The 17,500-nt window shown below is 36.0% G+C and overlaps 1 protein-coding gene across 1 annotated transcript in view; it reads right to left on the bottom strand.

The window, feature by feature from the left end:
• The window catches only part of LOC135198036 (kinase D-interacting substrate of 220 kDa B-like), a 744,360-nt gene that overhangs the window by 626,679 nt on the left and 100,181 nt on the right, over positions 1-17,500 (bottom strand). The window lies entirely within an intron of this gene.

Below are 17,500 nucleotides of genomic sequence, written 5' to 3' on the forward strand. Positions count from 1 at the left end.
CAGGACCCTGGGTATCAGTTACGCGTGATGCCAACAGACGGAAAGTGAAAAAAGGTATATAACGTGTCGCAACTACAGTTTCATTGACGTCAACGTTACTTATCAGTATCCCCATTATAAAATGCAATCAAACTCTATTAATAAACATAAGAGATAAAAACATCACTTGACTCTGTGGCAGAACATCTGCTCCTATTATGATTTTAAAAACACAGGATATACCGTCTACCCCGTGAATGCGTGCGTGGACGCTTCCAAGATTGTATAGACACTGAAGACCTACTACAAATATTCCTAAGGAATCACAAACTGGAATCTGACCAAATTTCTGTATCTGGAGTCGGTAATTGGGAAAGGTCGAGGAGACACCTGGTTCCGAGCAGAGATGTTGTAAGCTTTAAGTGTCATCAATATGATAGAGATCAGTCTTGTCACCGGACACTTACAATTCACCTGATCATTCAGTACTACTATAACGAACATGGCCCTAGAGACCATGAGAAGCCTCACTGGTGTTCACATACTTAGTTGTCTAAATCAAATATCGCTACTATCCCGCTACAAAGAAGATGTTTAAGGAAAAAAAAGAAAAAAGAAAAAAGAAAAAAAGGACATTCGACGTCCAGTCTGATTCTCTCACTAGGAAATTGTCGCAAAATGTGGATACAAAACATCTTAAACAGGGAAGTGAGACGACCATCAATCTTAAGGGGGAGATGAGAAAACAACATTCCTGTATCATCGTGACGCGACTAGTTTTTTTTTTTCTTTTTTGTCGGCTACTGTTACTCATTCCCATTTCCTGATACGTTCTCATCACTATTTTACTCTTTGCTATTAACATTCCTCTTTTACTTTTACTACAAATGTTATTGTCATTAACGCGCTTTATTTTTCTCCTCGCTTCCTTTAATGAGCATTCTAGCTTCTTGTTTGACTTACTGACAATATTACAAAAATTTGCAGGTTACATCCATCGTTACAATTATATGCATGCCATAATTAATAATAATAATAATAAAATAATAAGAATAATAATAAACTAATAAGATTAATAATAATAATAATAATAATAATAATAATAATAATAAATAAAATAATAATAATATATTATATATAATAGGATACATATAATTATATTAGTATTATTATTATGATTATTATTATTATTATATTATTATTATTATTATTATTATTATTATTATTATTATTATTATTATTATATAGTACCTATTTCTGTGTCTGTATTGCATCCACATTCTGAATTTGTATATTCCCGTAAGCTGAAATATAGTATACTGTATATATAGATATATATATATATATATATATATATATATATATATATATGCTAACTCAGAGTCTAATCTATTTTGTATCTCTTCAATATATCCGCACTCTGCATCTACATAAGGCTTATATCTTAAGCAAAAATAAAGTGCAAAACCAATTTTTACACAAATATGCCCTTACTATTAAACAGAGAACCAGCCACATCTCTGACCGGTAAGGATTATTGTGTTCCTGGAAACAGACAGCACAATTAGCCACATGATGGAGAGGGAAACAACCTAGCTCTTCGAGAACTATATGCTCCATTACCTGCCATCTTCTCACCGTTTCGGGCGATATATTCCTCAGATAAAGACTGTTACGTGAGAAACACATCCAATTTTATCCTCAAATTATACTCACATTCCTAACCCCCTCCCTCCCGCTCGTGTTCAGTGGAGATGGTTCAATTTTTCTTTCCCGGTGCGGTATATGCAGCTTTCTTATAAACCATAATTCTCCGGTCAGGATTTGCGGGAGAGGAAAGAGGGCATAAAGTCTACGGGTGTTGCGCTCCGTGTTCCATTCCAAGGTTTTTGGTTTTCTTTTTTCCAACACTGAATTATCGATTGACTAGATAATAGACGATGGTATAGTGTCAAAATGGTAAAAGTTAGTGACAAAGTCCTTCCCGGATTAAATCAATGCGGATAATTAGTAAATACAGCTTGTAAAACGAACGAAATGAAAGCTACTTCTATTTAACTATTTTTACCTTGAGCATTGATGAAAAACAGCGGGTAATGCTATGTAGCCATAAATATCTCCTCTCTTTTTCTCTTAAAAGTTACAGGCAGTGTACCCATCAGAGGAAGTTAACAACGCATTTTGCTCAACTGAGTTACAAGTCAACTCAATTTACTTTTTCAGGTAAAGGTAAAATGTTCATCCTCGCTGGAAAAGCCGCTCACGTTTCTCGCCTGCCTGGTCAAGCCCGTAAAATAAGTAACATGTCTGTACTAGAATGAAATGTGGTCCCATAAATTCTAAACAGTATTGTCCGTTATGGCATTCGTGAAATATAACGAGTATTTCCTTCACCATAGTTTCATTCGGCTTTTCCTTTCCTTTACTTGTTTAAGATTCATATATTGATCTTTGCATCTCTTAATTTTGTTACATTTTATTTGCTGTACTCTTTTTCACCATTCCTCTTTTTCTTCGCCTGAGTGTTTCTCCATCCTCGGGGTATTTGTTACTTTGCTTTCCTCTTTTAATGACTCGCCGTATTCCCGCTTCTACTTTTCATCGTCTCTTTCTGATTTATTTCTTCTGTTTTCTTGCACATCCCTACTTCTGATTTTACCATACTTTTCTTTTCCTGCATGAACTTTTTTTTTTCCCAATTTAACTTCTTTTATTAATCTAGTTCGTAAGCGTTTATGTTATTCTGCTTTCCCGTTGAGCATCTCTACATTTCCTTATTTTTTACTTGCTTCATTTCTACTATGACCCTGATTCATTTTCCTCCCTTCCCCAGTCAGCATCTCTCACCTCATCACCCTCATCCTGCCCCACTCCCCAGCCCCAAAGAGCGGGCGCATCTCTATTTGTTCCAAGCTGTCTTGCCTGCGACGAAATGCGACCTGACTTCTCTCAGAACGCCCCTTCCATCACTTCTTATAAACGTGGGAATGTGGCGACCCCGGGATATGAACGCCAAAAGGTTTACATTTCAAGTCTCATTTGACACCCACTGTTAGCTCTTTATCAGATCCTCGAGACGAATTATTCTTATCAGATTTGATCCGTTATCTTTTCTTTTTCACTCTTCTTTGAAAGCCAGATGGCACGAGCCTTCGAGTGGGATGAATTATAGCGCTCCTGTGCTCACATGCTAAACATTTATACAAAAACATGAAAACTGGCAATATCAAAATCAGGTTAATGTCTTGTCATCCAAATTGCCCCCCACTTCATTAATATCTAATTTACTGAATTACCAATTAAAGCTTCAATTGTTCACCATTTCATCAAGCTTCCTTCACCAGCCGTTCCAAGTAACTTTGCACTGATATGCGATTCATTTCGTTATTCATGAAATAACGAAATAACTACCAGTAACAATACTGAATAAACTAAGCGAGCTTTACATGCCCTTTATCATAATTTTTAATACGATTTCGTCATCTAGTTATTTCCAAGTCCTTTGCTGCGTAGGAACCTTGCAACTTACCGTAATCTTACAGATGCGGCTCTCCTTGCTAATGACAAATAGTTTCAATCATATCTATCTTTTTATTTTAAGCAGAATGAATTAGCCCCTTCAATTGCATTTCCACAATAAAATTGAAACACGCATTATAACAAATTATTAATAATTACAAACTGGGAAACACTGAACACACTCACAAGCCAACAGAATGATATACTTCAATATTTAATCCGGTTTCCCTTGGTTAATAAACAACGCGAAATAAGGAAATAAACACCAACAAACACACAAATGTGTGGAAGTGCAAGGCACGTGTGTGAAATTTCATAAAAAAGAAAACACGCCATCTGCCGGTGTCGAAAGCTAAAACAAGGACATAAAACTCGGTCTGCGTCTCTTATCTTGAAAAACTATCGTGTCGTTTCGTAGTCAGGATTAACGGCTGTTTCTCAGATGCGAATTGCATTTTACTTTCGTTTACCTTTCAGAGAGAGAGAGAGAGCGTGTTTATGTGTAGCACTATATATATGGCGTGAAAGATTTCATATAAGTGTGTTGGTAGCGTTGGGCCAAGAAGAAAGAGATCTAGGCTAAGTGCGAACGTTTATTACATAAGTTTCGTTTTACTGGTTGTTTAAGAATATTGAAACCAAAATGTGACTGTCAGATCAGGATTTTAAGTAATGTATTAAAATACGAGGCTTCCGAAAAAGAGATCATTAAGAAAAAAAATATATTCCGTTCCAATCCCTTTTCTCTTTCTATTGGTTTTGATGGCAGAAAAGTAAGGAAAAAATTAAATTAAGGGAAAGTGAATAGAATGCTACCAAAAAAGAAAGGAAAAAAATTAGAACGAACGAATGAAACGGCTTCCTACGTAGTTAAACTGAAAGTTTTATTGCGAGATCTTAATTCTTCGTCTCTCTTTGAGTCACAGGTCAGTAATGCCAATATTCTTATTTAGCGTAGTATTAGTGGATGCTATACTATAGTAATACGATCACTCACACATTCTCTCCATCTTTCTCTCTCCCTCATTACTTTTCATAAAATGCCACTTGGTTTTTAAAATAACGAATAAAAGTTACTGCTGTAAAAACAGAAGTTTCCAGAGTTATTACTGTAACAAGAGAAGTTTCCCGAGTAACAAAGAAAACGGTGATGTGGCAGAAAGTGAAAAGGCGGAATAACTCTACGGAAGTAGCTCTCCTCAAGTGGAGAAAGACTGCCACGGAAAACAATTTCAGCAGTTTCAAGACATAAAATGTCCATAAAAATGAAAAAATTTTCATTAAAAAGTTATACATAAGTTACAATACAAGCAATAAATGTAAAAATTGTAAAAGTTGTAAAAGGAGTAAAAAGCAGCTTCGGAAAAGGTTCCAAAAGCTTAAAAAACACAAATGAGAGAAAACATTTAAATATGCAAGGAATTAAAAATGAGAGAGAAAAGATGTCAATATGTAAAAAATAAAAATTCTGGGAGAGGATGCAAAACACGAAGAAGAATGGTCTAAAAAAACCTTGACAAGTGTAACAAAAAAATATAAGATACGTGATATAAGCAACAACTATGAAATTCTCTCTCTCTCTCTCTCTCTCTCTCTCTCTCTCTCTCTCTCTCTCTCTCTCTCTCTCTCTCGTTTTGAACAGGGAGCAGCAAAACTTGACTTTATCAACCTCATCTCATGTTCTATTTTTGCTAAATATATAAACCAGCATTCACTGGCATCTTTTAGCATCTCAGTAACAAACCAATTAACCAAAATTTATAGCAGAATGATGTAACATAACCCAATACGTACCACTTTTATTTTGCCCTCCTCTGTAAACAATCGGTAGGGCGCTGCTGGTACCTTTTGTTGTTGTCAACACATTTAAAGGTAGTACCAAAAAACATGTACTGCTCTTTGTGGCCAAATTTGAGTATGTTGTTTAAATAGCCCATATACATGTTCGACGGCCTCTGAGGTAACAGAATTAAGCAACCATAGAAAAATCTCAAATGTACAAAGAAAGGAGGGGTGACGAAAGCAAGTGATGCCATACTTTATTCTAGTTGCTAGGACGACATACACATACATACACACACACACACACACACACACACACACACACACACACACACACACACACACACACATATATATATATATATATATATAATTTCAAACGTTAATTTCCCCCGTTAAACAAACTTTACGTCAACTTCAAAGATTCAGAATAATATTTGCCTAAAATTGAACGACTAACAATGAAACAAAACATGTTCAGAAAAAACTTGAATAACAGTTAAAAATAATTTTCACAACTTGAAATTCGTTACATGATTCATCATATCAATCATGTCGGTAATATACTTTCATATTACTTTTAAGATGAATAAAAGTTAGGAATCGTGCAAATCAAATTCTGAGACAGAAATTGTGTGGGTTCATAAATTCTTATGAATGTACAGTAGCCACGGGGGAGGCGTGATATCAGCATCCAACATAAAGTTCAGCTTTGGGAAATTGGCAGATTTCCAACTCTAAAGGCAAACTTTTCGAAAGTTGAAGGCCAGGGGGGCCAGCGCAGTGGGACAAATTCTGCTACATTTGGGAAAATTGCAATCGCTAGGTTAAATAATATACCTCCCTCTGGAATGCACATGTAAAAAATGTGTTTCACAGAGCAAAACACTGAGATATAATCGAATGGAAAATTTCAAACTGCCAATATTCATAGATACTGCTGCATATGTATGTATGTATATATATATATATATATATATATATATATACATATATATATACATATATATATATGTATATATATATATATATATATATATATATATATATATACATATATACCCCTGCGTAAGTCCACTACATGTATATGTATATACAGAGCACCCACCGTAATATTCTGTCCCTGTATTTGTAAACACAAACATTCCTTTCTTAACGATCTCATAAACTAAATCTTCGCCCACCCGTAAGTAGAAGGGAGGAACCTGTTGTATCTCGAACTAAATAAGAATTAGTGTTGGGTATCTACAGGTATGCGAATCAAAGGTTTCAATACGATGATCGATAAGGCTGAACGAGTGGCGTTAATAACCATTCGATCCTACTACTATGGTAACCAAGTTGCACGCAAACCATGATCTACTCTGGCTTTGTAATAGAGGTGTGCATTACCATGACTAGGGCTACTTCTATTAAGGGAATGTCAGACGAACTACGACTATGGCTACTGAGATCATCTTGGCTAAATTAAATAATTGAATTGGATGGGGAGGAAGAGGGGGAGGGTTTAAATTGAACCGTTTCAAAATATAGTTGCATAAAATTTTTTACAATAACTTCAGTATTCTTTTAAGTTTTCTTGCTGTCGTTTACACATTCAATTTCCTTATTCTCGCTGTATCATACTTTGCGGGGACAGGATTAACGTGGAACCGTCAACGTAGATTTAAGACACTGATATGATCCTGCGATATCACTGGTAAGAGAACTTGACTTCTTCGTTTTAAGGAGTCAGCCACGATGTTCAGCTTACCGAGAATGATTCTAATCAAAAGATACAGATTTTAATTCTAATCAACAGATACAGATGGACCTGTTCAGTTGACTTCCATGAAATCATACGAATAAAACATTAATGTCTATTTGTCGCAGGACGGCTGTGCCTAACCTCTCGAGAGGGATTCGACTAATGGCATTATTTGCCTCGGAAAAATGATTTTATTATATACTGTGTGAATAAATAAATATACATACAAATATACATGTGTATGTGCGTGTATAGTATATATATATATATATATATATATATATATATATATATATATATATATATATATATACGCATTTATATACACCTTTAACGAAGTTCCTTACACTAAAGTAAACTCACTAGAGTTTTCAGTCTGAGAGGCTTGTCATATAGAAATAAATTTTCAGTCTGAGATGCTTGTCATATAGAAAAAAATTAAGTAAATACGCGTCAGCGATAGCATATAGTTTGCCGCTCTTACTACTTCCCTCTTTCATTGAATGAATCAATAGTTATTTTATCACTTATATTAGGGTACGAGTTGGAAAATTTTCTATCTCAATAACCATCAATACGTAGCAATTTTCTTCTTCAATTATGGGTTCAACAAACCTTTATCTGAAAACATGTCTTCATGAAGATGAGGTCTTTTTCATCAATTTCCTATTCTCTCTAATATATCCAAACAAAACTTGTCTAAGCAGTCTTGATTTAACTTCTGACATTACACAGCCAAAGTTGCCCGTCTTTCAACATACTGAATAATCCTAGTAGACGATCTGCATAACAAGATAATTGAGTACACACATACATTATATACATATATATATATATATATATATATATATATATATATATATATATATATATATATATACATACATACATACATACACACACACACACACACATATATATATATATATATATATATATATATATATATAAGTCGTATTAAAATATAGCAAATTTCCTGAGATCATACGATAAGTAATAAGTAAATAACCTATAATTCAAACAACAATTGCCACATTGAGGAAAATTAATGTAATAAAAAAACTCACTCTCTTAACATGACCGAGAAAGAAAAATCTTTCATCACTTCAACAAAAGACCAAATAAAATAAGTGGAGAAAATAAGGCCCTATACCTTAATTAGTCAGGAATGTAATAGGAGACAACAACAGACAAGGACTCTCCGAGACTGCCAACCTCTTTCAAGGCTGAGAAATCCAATCGTTGCCAAAAGGTCCTTCATCCAGATTCGGATATCTCCTAGTCAGTGGTTGCCAGCCACGAGGAACACCTTCCGTAACCGTTTCATAAAAATCGAACCGTAATCTTCAGCGAAATAGGTCGGACCATTAAAACAACCGCCTATGGAGCAGTAAGTAACAAAGCCTACCGTACTAAATGATGACACTATATATGAGTACCGTGGCAACATAACAGCAACGACAAAAAACCTTGAAGGTTTACGACAATTCGTCCAAGGAAAAAGAAATATGACGAAAGCACAGGATGCTATCCCTTGCACATCACGCTCCATTGTTCCGTAACGCTCTTAATGACCAGCAGAGTATTCCCCGGGTGGAAAAGGCCACTGACATCAGATGCACTGACTGGTCTCCCTGCATACACAAACGGCGTCACATAAGCATGACTGCTTAGATTCAAAGCGTCTTGGTTCCAATGAGACATGCTCTGGCTTCTGCTCATGTTTCATGTATCTATAGAGTGCTGAATATTTTATCTGCTTAGAAGAGAAAAGACATGACATGCCTATATTCAAATGTGCTCATACATACACAATACACATTTGTTTGCTTTTATATACATCGGAGGGTAGATGTGCATGTTCAATTAAAACCACTTTAGCATTTGTTGACCTGAGTGCTTACCTGAATAGTGACCTACTACATACCTTGCAGTGCAGGAAGTAGTTGATATTGGGAGAGGGGAACATGAGGCCTGTAACAACCATCATCCCTAGACACCATAACACGAAATTGAACGCCTGTAGGAGGCAGCGGTGTATAGGTGAATAGTTGAGTCTTATTTTTGGAAGAGGGCGGGGTGCGGTTATAAGGTTGCTTGCCTCATGCTCTGCAAGAGATCTTACATCAGTCGACTAAGTGTCAAGTACTTGATTCGTGGCTTATGTCAAAGGACGGAATTTTTTTTTTTTTTTTTTTGGAAATGTACCCAAAGAATGCTAAGTTTTAAAAGAAAACTGCTTACACAGAAATAACAGTTAGAAAAAAATATGCAACGAAAATTCCAAAACCTCATCAGCTCTCCTGAGTGAAATTCGTTCGCTTCAAATGTTCCATTAAATCAACTTTCCCTCCATCTTGATTAAAGTTTCCTAATGCAAAGCCTGACTCCATCTTCAGTCTGAGACATGGGGCATTAGCTGATCAAAGATACGGAAATTCATGCTCGCCAATTGTATGTAAAGTATACGGATGAAGAGAGAAAGTGTTTCTTATTACGCAGAAAGAAAACAAATCACCAGATTTTTGGAATATTGCAGCTCACTTCATGATGCAAAACGAAACTGGTTCGGTTGATTGCAGTCTTAAGGAAACCGTATACCTTCCCAGTCTAAAAATGACTTTTCAAACGGAAAATATTACACACCTTAAAAAACTATAGATGAACCATAAACACAGACCGGAAAATGTCATCTGAGAGAAGGTAAGTGTTTAGCAAAGACATCTAAATGTAACAAAATTAAAATGACCATTATGACCGTACTTTGCAGGATAATTCCACTAGAATCTAAGCTACATGATTGTGAATGGTTAACTGCTACAAAAATTATATATTATAGCTTTCTGTATAGTTTCAGCTCCAAAGAAAAAATGAAGATCTAGTCCAGATGTAGGTGTCCGGTTGTGAAAAAGCATGGTAGCCCCCATTAAACACTCCTTTGGGAAATGTTTCCATAAATAATAGTAATAATAATAATAATAATAATAATAATAATAATAATAATAATAATAATAATAATAATAATAATAATAATAATAAATAATGAAAACAGAGCACTGGGGCAATATCTGAAAACCAGTGAAGACGAGTGGCTAAAGAGTGCATGGGAAGAAGGACTAATAAAAGTAGACGAAGACCCAGAAATATACAGAGACAGGAGAAAGACAGAGAGAACAGAGGACTGGCACAACAAACCAATGCACGGACAATACATGAGACAGACTAAAGAACTAGCCAGCGATGACAATTGGCAATGGCTACAGAGGGGAGAGCTAAAGAAGGAAACTGAAGGAATGATAACAGCGGCACAAGATCAGGCCCTAAGAACCAGATATGTTCAAAGTACGATAGACGGAAATAACATCTCTCCCATATGTAGGAAGTGCAATACGAAAAATGAAACCATAAACCACATAGCAAGTGAATGCCCGGCACTTGCACAGAACCAGTACAAAAAGAGGCATGATTCAGTTGCAAAAGCCCTCCACTGGAGCCTGTGCAAGAAACATCAGCTACCTTGCAGTAATAAGTGTACGAGCACCAACCTGAGGGAGTGATAGAAAACGATCAGGCAAAGATCCTCTGGGACTATGGTATCAGAACGGATAGGGTGATACGTGCAAATAGACCAGACGTGACGTTGATTGACAAAATCAAGAAGAAAGTATCACTCATTGATGTCGCAATACCATGGGACACCAGAGTTGAAGAGAAAGAGAGGGAAAAAATGGATAAGTATCAAGATCTGAAAATAGAAATAAGAAGGATATGGGATATGCCAGTGGAAATCGTACCCATAATCATAGGAGCACTAGGCACGATCCCAAGATCCCTGAAAAGGAATCTAGAAAAACTAGAGGCTGAAGTAGCTCCAGGTCTCATGCAGAAGTGTGTGATCCTAGAAACGGCACACATAGTAAGAAAAGTGATGGACTCCTAAGGAGGCAGGATGCAACCCGGAACCCCACACTATAAATACCACCCAGTCGAATTAGAGGACTGTGATAGAGCAAAAAAAAAAAAAAAAAAAAAAAAAAAAAAAAAAAAAAATAAAAAAAAAAAAAAAAAAATAAAAAAATAATAATAATAATAATAATAATAATAATAATAATTCCACTCTGGGAATACTCCAAGTCCTCATCAGTAATTGGTGAAATATTTCCCTCTAATAAATATTAAATATGTATTTATGTACAGGCCTGACGAAAAAGAAAACATTATAAGGTGTATCAGTATCCTAAAACTCTCTCTCTCTCTCTCTCTCTCTCTCTCTCTCTCTCTCTCTCTCTCTCTCTCTCTCTCTCTCTCTAACTGTAATTCAAAACCGTACTACTTAGTAATATAACAGTACTTTTAAATATGGCCTTTTGTGAATCATCTTTTCCATTTAATTTTAGATAATAATATTGAAATGCCCTTCACAAACCCTCTAAGGATACATTAACTGAAGGATAAAACAGTTAAAGAAAACAAATAAAGAAAATGCCGAAGGAAATTGTGAAAAAAAAAAAAATCATTACAACGTACGCAATAAAGAAATATGTTCTTCTGGTCCCTTAATAATAAATATATCAAGTTTCAGCTCCGACAACGATTGATCTGACGGGGAAAATGTTTATTGCGTGATAGACTGACGAATACGTCTACGTATTCGTCCCTCTTTGCAATACGTTGACTCCCAAAATTGAATATCAAAGACCGAACGATTTGCGCCAATAGTGCAGAATACTCTGGCTCTGACAGAGAGGAAAAAAAAAAGAAGACTATCAACAACAGCAAATCATTCTCTCTCTCTCTCTCTCTCTCTCTCTCTCTCTCTCTCTCTCTCTCTCTCTCTCTCTCTCTCTCTCTCTCTCAATATTGCCGCTGCATATTGCAAATCATATTGCGGGGCTTTTAATGGAGTCTATTCGGAGGTATAAACGGATTCAACTTCTGCCTGGAAATCCTTCAAAAGGGAAAAAGAAGGAAAAATAGAAATTGGCAAGTGGAAAAACCTATATGAAATAAACACTGAAAGACCATAACAAAACACAAGGGAACAAATATAAATTAGCCACATCCTCACCCGGGTAGAATTCTCATCCAGACTTCAGTCTGCCCGTGATATAGCAGAGCGCTCTTTGGAGCTAAACTCATCAAATCCTAAGACGTAGCCTAATCTCTTAAAGCATTTCACGTCTCAGTTCGTTGACCTAAATCTTGTGGACTCTTTGACCTATTTCTCGAAGGGCCCTGGAGAGCATGTCTTCTGAGGTTAGAGCATGAATTCCATATTTGCATTCTAAATTCCCAGAATGCATTTATTTACGCCGATATTCTCATTTTTATCTAGAGTATATTTAAGGAAGAAAGTAAAATAAGGCCTATTAATTATGAATAGAATAATGACAAAAACATTTCAAACCACAAGTGTGTTCTTTACCCTTTCTTATTCCCAAGACGTGAGATGCCAAGCTGCTTCATTTATTAAATCTTATGCCGACAGTATTTTAAGTCATTACTTCCTGATTATCCTCAGGTCATGAGTTACATACACATGAAGCAGTATAGCAACAATATTCTTGTATTTCCTCCAGCACCCTCCCAGGAAGATAAGAAAAGTTATGGGATGTTAGAGAAGTGTTCTCTTGAAATTTTACATCAGTGGTGCAAGTGATATTTACAATTATTCATCATCGTGAGGAAGCACAATGCGCACGTATGTGCAGGTATTATAATAAGAAGGAAGTGTCGCTATGGCGGGAAAAAGACAAGATCACACGATGCCTCTCTCCTAACGGTATAATGGCTACTTTCAACTCTTTTGTACCAGCTTTCTCTCTGACAGAACAAGCGCACTTCGGCTGCCACTAAGCCATTGCTCTCCTGAGATGATTCACGAATCCCAAGAGAGAGAGAGAGAGAGAGAGAGAGAGAGAGAGAGAGAGAGAGAGAGAGAGAGAGGGGTGTTAGGAGGGAACACGTACCTTTAGTTACAAGAGCCTGTCATTAAGAACGTTACAAGCTATTACAGACGTGTAAAATAAAAAGCATGCCTAGGCATGGCTCGAATGTGGGCGACAGAAGGATCTACAAAAATAAATGGTGATAATAATAATGATGGTGGCAACAATAAGAGAATTATTCTATGAGATACAGAATTATACGTAAAATTATCGTATTTGATGATACTTGGGTACCTGAAATCATGTTTAGTAACACTTGGGGTAAATGGCAATGGCACCTCGTAATACTCACATCTTGAATCTTAATTAGCAGTGTCTGGGGCACGTGACGTCTTGTTAGGGAACACATCATCACATTAGGTAACAAAGGAAAAGCTGCGGGTACAAGTTCGTGCGATACCCGTAAACAACAATATTTGAGAGCATTTCAAGTTCTCCCTTTAACTGTTATAAATAATATGTTCCGTAAATCACATTAATGTTTGCAATACATAGCTTATCGCGTATTACCTAATGACACTGGGCGAGTATGGCATCGTTTGATAAGGATAGGGGTTTATAACGAATTATGATTTCCAACGTTTACTTGACGTTTGAAAGGTCTTGGAAGAGAAATTTTTATAGATAACTTTTACCAAGATAACTGATAATACAGTTGGCATCCGCCATTACATTGCGTATTGATTCATTTGACAGTTAATTATCTGGCGTTAAAACAACAAAGGTCTTGACGAAAACATGACAACATCGTTTGCCCGGGTTGAGCATGCTATGGTTCAAAGGGAGTAAGACGCAATTTAAAACAATATTCATTCATTATAAGAACCGTCTTATAGCAGGTCATTTTAAAGTTTCCTGAAAATCTATGGAAAACATACATGGAAATAGATAAAGCATTCTTGGAAATAGATAAAAATAAACGCATAAATCTCAGCAGCACTAAGGTCAATTTCAATTCATCTGTCCACTCACGGGTGAAGAAGTGACTGGCTGAAAAACGATGTTTCCAATATTGTTGGTTTCATGTGTTGAATACTGAAACTATTTCTTCAATAATATATTAGAATGTTTATAATAAACACAAACGAAAGATGATCTTTCAATTTTCATGCTTTAACTCAAAATTTATTACATGTACTGTTTCATGAAAATTGAAATTGCCCTATACCCACGTCCGTAAACTGGAAAAGTAACCTTTAATGATGTTGACCGTTTGAATACGAAGCGTTGACAAGCGAACAACAGGACTATGTATTGATTCACCAGAGATTTTACTGGCCTTCTTTTAAGCACACTTTCATTTTAAACCAGTCAAATTTACTTTTGTATAGACACCTTTCATTAATTCATTCTTTGTCATTCCATTGAATTCTATTTAAAAATTTTGTCTAGGCTAGCATTTCATACCGTAGTATAGCATATGTCATCAACACACAAAGGATGACGGGAACCTTTGCTCGATAAATTATTTGGCAAAATACTCCTGACATCGTCCAATCTCTGAGCTATTAAAACGACTTGTGACAAAAAAAAAAAAAAAAAAAAAAAAAAAAAAAAAAAAAAAAGAGGTATATGATTATGCAAAGCATTCTGATAGGAAAACCGTGATACCATTACCATGGGCTTACTGAAACTTCCCTGTGTCCAAAATGACGCAGACGTTGTTCCAGACAGCTCCATAGACAACAGTATTTCCTGCAATTTCTAACATTCCCTACTCATGTAATTTACTTGCCAGAAATTGTAAGAATACATGTTATTGGTAGTCGCACACCAGATGTCTTTTTATTCACCTAGAATAAGATGAAACACAATTATTGAAAGCCCATTGTTCGTCTGTGTTTGATCTGCGTAGACTATTTAACGCTAGCTCGTCTTTCGTGAGCTTGAATTATTACATTACCGATATTTAACCGGCTTTTTTATGATCTGCATACGAAATTGTGAAGGTTCTTTGTGTATATAAGCATTCAGATATAGTATAGCTTAAGAAAGTGGAGAAGCAATCCACTGTTATGTGGATGTGTTTCTCAGTTTCAAGACTCGTACTACTATGAGTAATTTTAACTGAAGAAAATTGTTTGCATCTGTATCAAAGTAAATCTACGATATACGAAATATTGATTTCAGCGTATGCCACATCTACCTAAAACCCACGTGATGAGTGGACAGATGAAATGAAATAGACTTTATATAGTCGCTGACAAATCCTACAAATCATTAATTTGGTATCTAAACGAATAAGCTGTAAACGGAAATGACGTAAAACCATTATCACGAGTTTTCCCGTTAGATCATGAACGTTTTATGTACAAGAGGATGGAGTAACATTAATGAAGATAACCAAAAAAGGACTAGTTCTACAATCGTCACAGTCACAAACTTTGTCGACAGCAACATTAAATTTAATATTGAATCATATTCATAAAATCAGGTAACTATACACTCATTAAGTGAATGGGACGTCAATAAAAAAAACATGAACCTAACGGAAAACAACACTTCCCATCAAGATATATTTTCATGTGCTTAGGCTTTCAATAAGGAACATCTCGACTTCTTCCTTCATTACAAAAGAAAAAATAAATAAATTGCAATCAAGAGCTTTATCGGTGCTCAGCGTAGGGACGCTCATCAGGGATAAATGGGGCGGTAGTGAGGCTGAATGATGTTTGATGTTGCTACTGCTCTTGGACTATGCATTTTGCTTCAGGCTTGCCAAGTGATACAAGTTTACGAAATATTTCTAATGAGCATGACGGCGTACTAAAGCAGTATTTAGGTTATGAAATAATAAATTGGGTACATACACGACAAGTTTCTAATGTGCATAATAACATCCTGAAGTGATATTCACGCTATGGCAGGCTTTATTAAGCAGATCCAGCACTGGTTTTGGGCAAGATTCACGACCCACTGAAACGGTATCCAGGTTACAGCATATCTATGATACACGTTTACGGTATGCTCTAAGTATCAACAAATCCTAAACTGAAATGGTATTCTGGTTATGGAGCACCAAAATGATGCTGATTTACTGGAAGGCTTCAAGGTATACTAATACAGCAAGTTTAGTACACATTGTGAAAATAGTTCATTTGTTGGTTGGCAATTGCAAAGACTAGTCTTAGTCGATATATCTGTAACCTATGGAGGTGTTTTCAGCCTTCCGTAATTCTCCCACGAATCTCTTCTACCTGCTTCTTATCACAACCCGTGTTGGGGGTGACAGCCTTATTTGGATTGTCATGACGTCTCATTCTCCTCATATGAGTAGAAAGAATGTTTGTCATAAGCAGAGTAATGTCGCTCAAAGCAACATATTCAAAATTACTCTTCTTTCTCTTGATTATTTGCCCCTCAGCAACTAATTCTCAAGATGTGTTATCATAAGCGTCGAGCGAGTTTCACCACAGCTGAATGTGAAGAAAACTCTTTACGACAGAAAAAAAAAAATTATATTCATGCAGCCAAAACAATGCTCTAGCAAAATAAAATCTCTGCTAGACAGGTTTCGTTTCTTCTTTAGAATTTGTTAATAACGAAACGTCTAAAACGATAGTGTCTTGAGAAGATTATAGCCTTTATCACAGACATTATACTGCACAACAATGCCAGTTTGCAACAAACCAGACTCCTACTGAATTAGAGCGAGAAATCGGACCCATGACATGAAAAAGAAGAAAATGTCATTTATCGTACTTAATGGAAGACAACATCGGTGTTACACAGCAAACCACATACCCCCATTGTTAGAAAACAATAATACCAAATATCGCACAGCGTCACAAAAATGTCCATGACCCAGGCCTTACCAACCATAACATGTATGACGTAACATCCTGCCAGATACCTTCATCCGTACTGAACATCTTATCAGATCCCCTCAGTCTTACTAAGCATCCTGTATTAACCCAAGAAATACCAAAGAGAATTACAAAGTACATATCAAATATTATGACGTTGTATCATTTCAGTATTACCAGACAAACTGAGCAGGTACCTCCTGTTAATTGCAAGTTACACAGAGTAAATTGCTGGGAATGTCACCCTTGTTATAACTCACAGCCACGACCGAAACAAAAATTTCTAGAAAGCTACCGCAGTTCGCCTGTGAATATGAAACGGCATCAGAGAGAGAGAGAGAGAGAGAGAGAGAGAGAGAGAGAGAGAGAGAGAGAGAGAGAGAGGAAACGGGGCTTCGTCACTCCGGTGAACTTTGTTAGAAACATAGCTGGTTTATTAGGATCCCAAGAGGCAACCGGAAGCGTTATGCGGGAGGCTTCAAATGACCCTACAGAGGCTTATTCTCCCTAACACAAGGCTCTCCATTCATTATGTAAACCTGTTCATAAATTTTCTTTCACACAATTACACACACACACACAAATGTATATATATATATATATACATATATATATATACATATACATGTGTGTGTGTGTATGAACGCCCCTTGTAGGAAGCCCCCTCAGCAATAACTGCTTTATACACACACACACACACACACACACACAATATATTA

This window comes from Macrobrachium nipponense, chromosome 21 (genome assembly GCF_015104395.2).
Source record: "Macrobrachium nipponense isolate FS-2020 chromosome 21, ASM1510439v2, whole genome shotgun sequence".
Lineage (NCBI taxonomy): Eukaryota > Metazoa > Arthropoda > Malacostraca > Decapoda > Palaemonidae > Macrobrachium > Macrobrachium nipponense.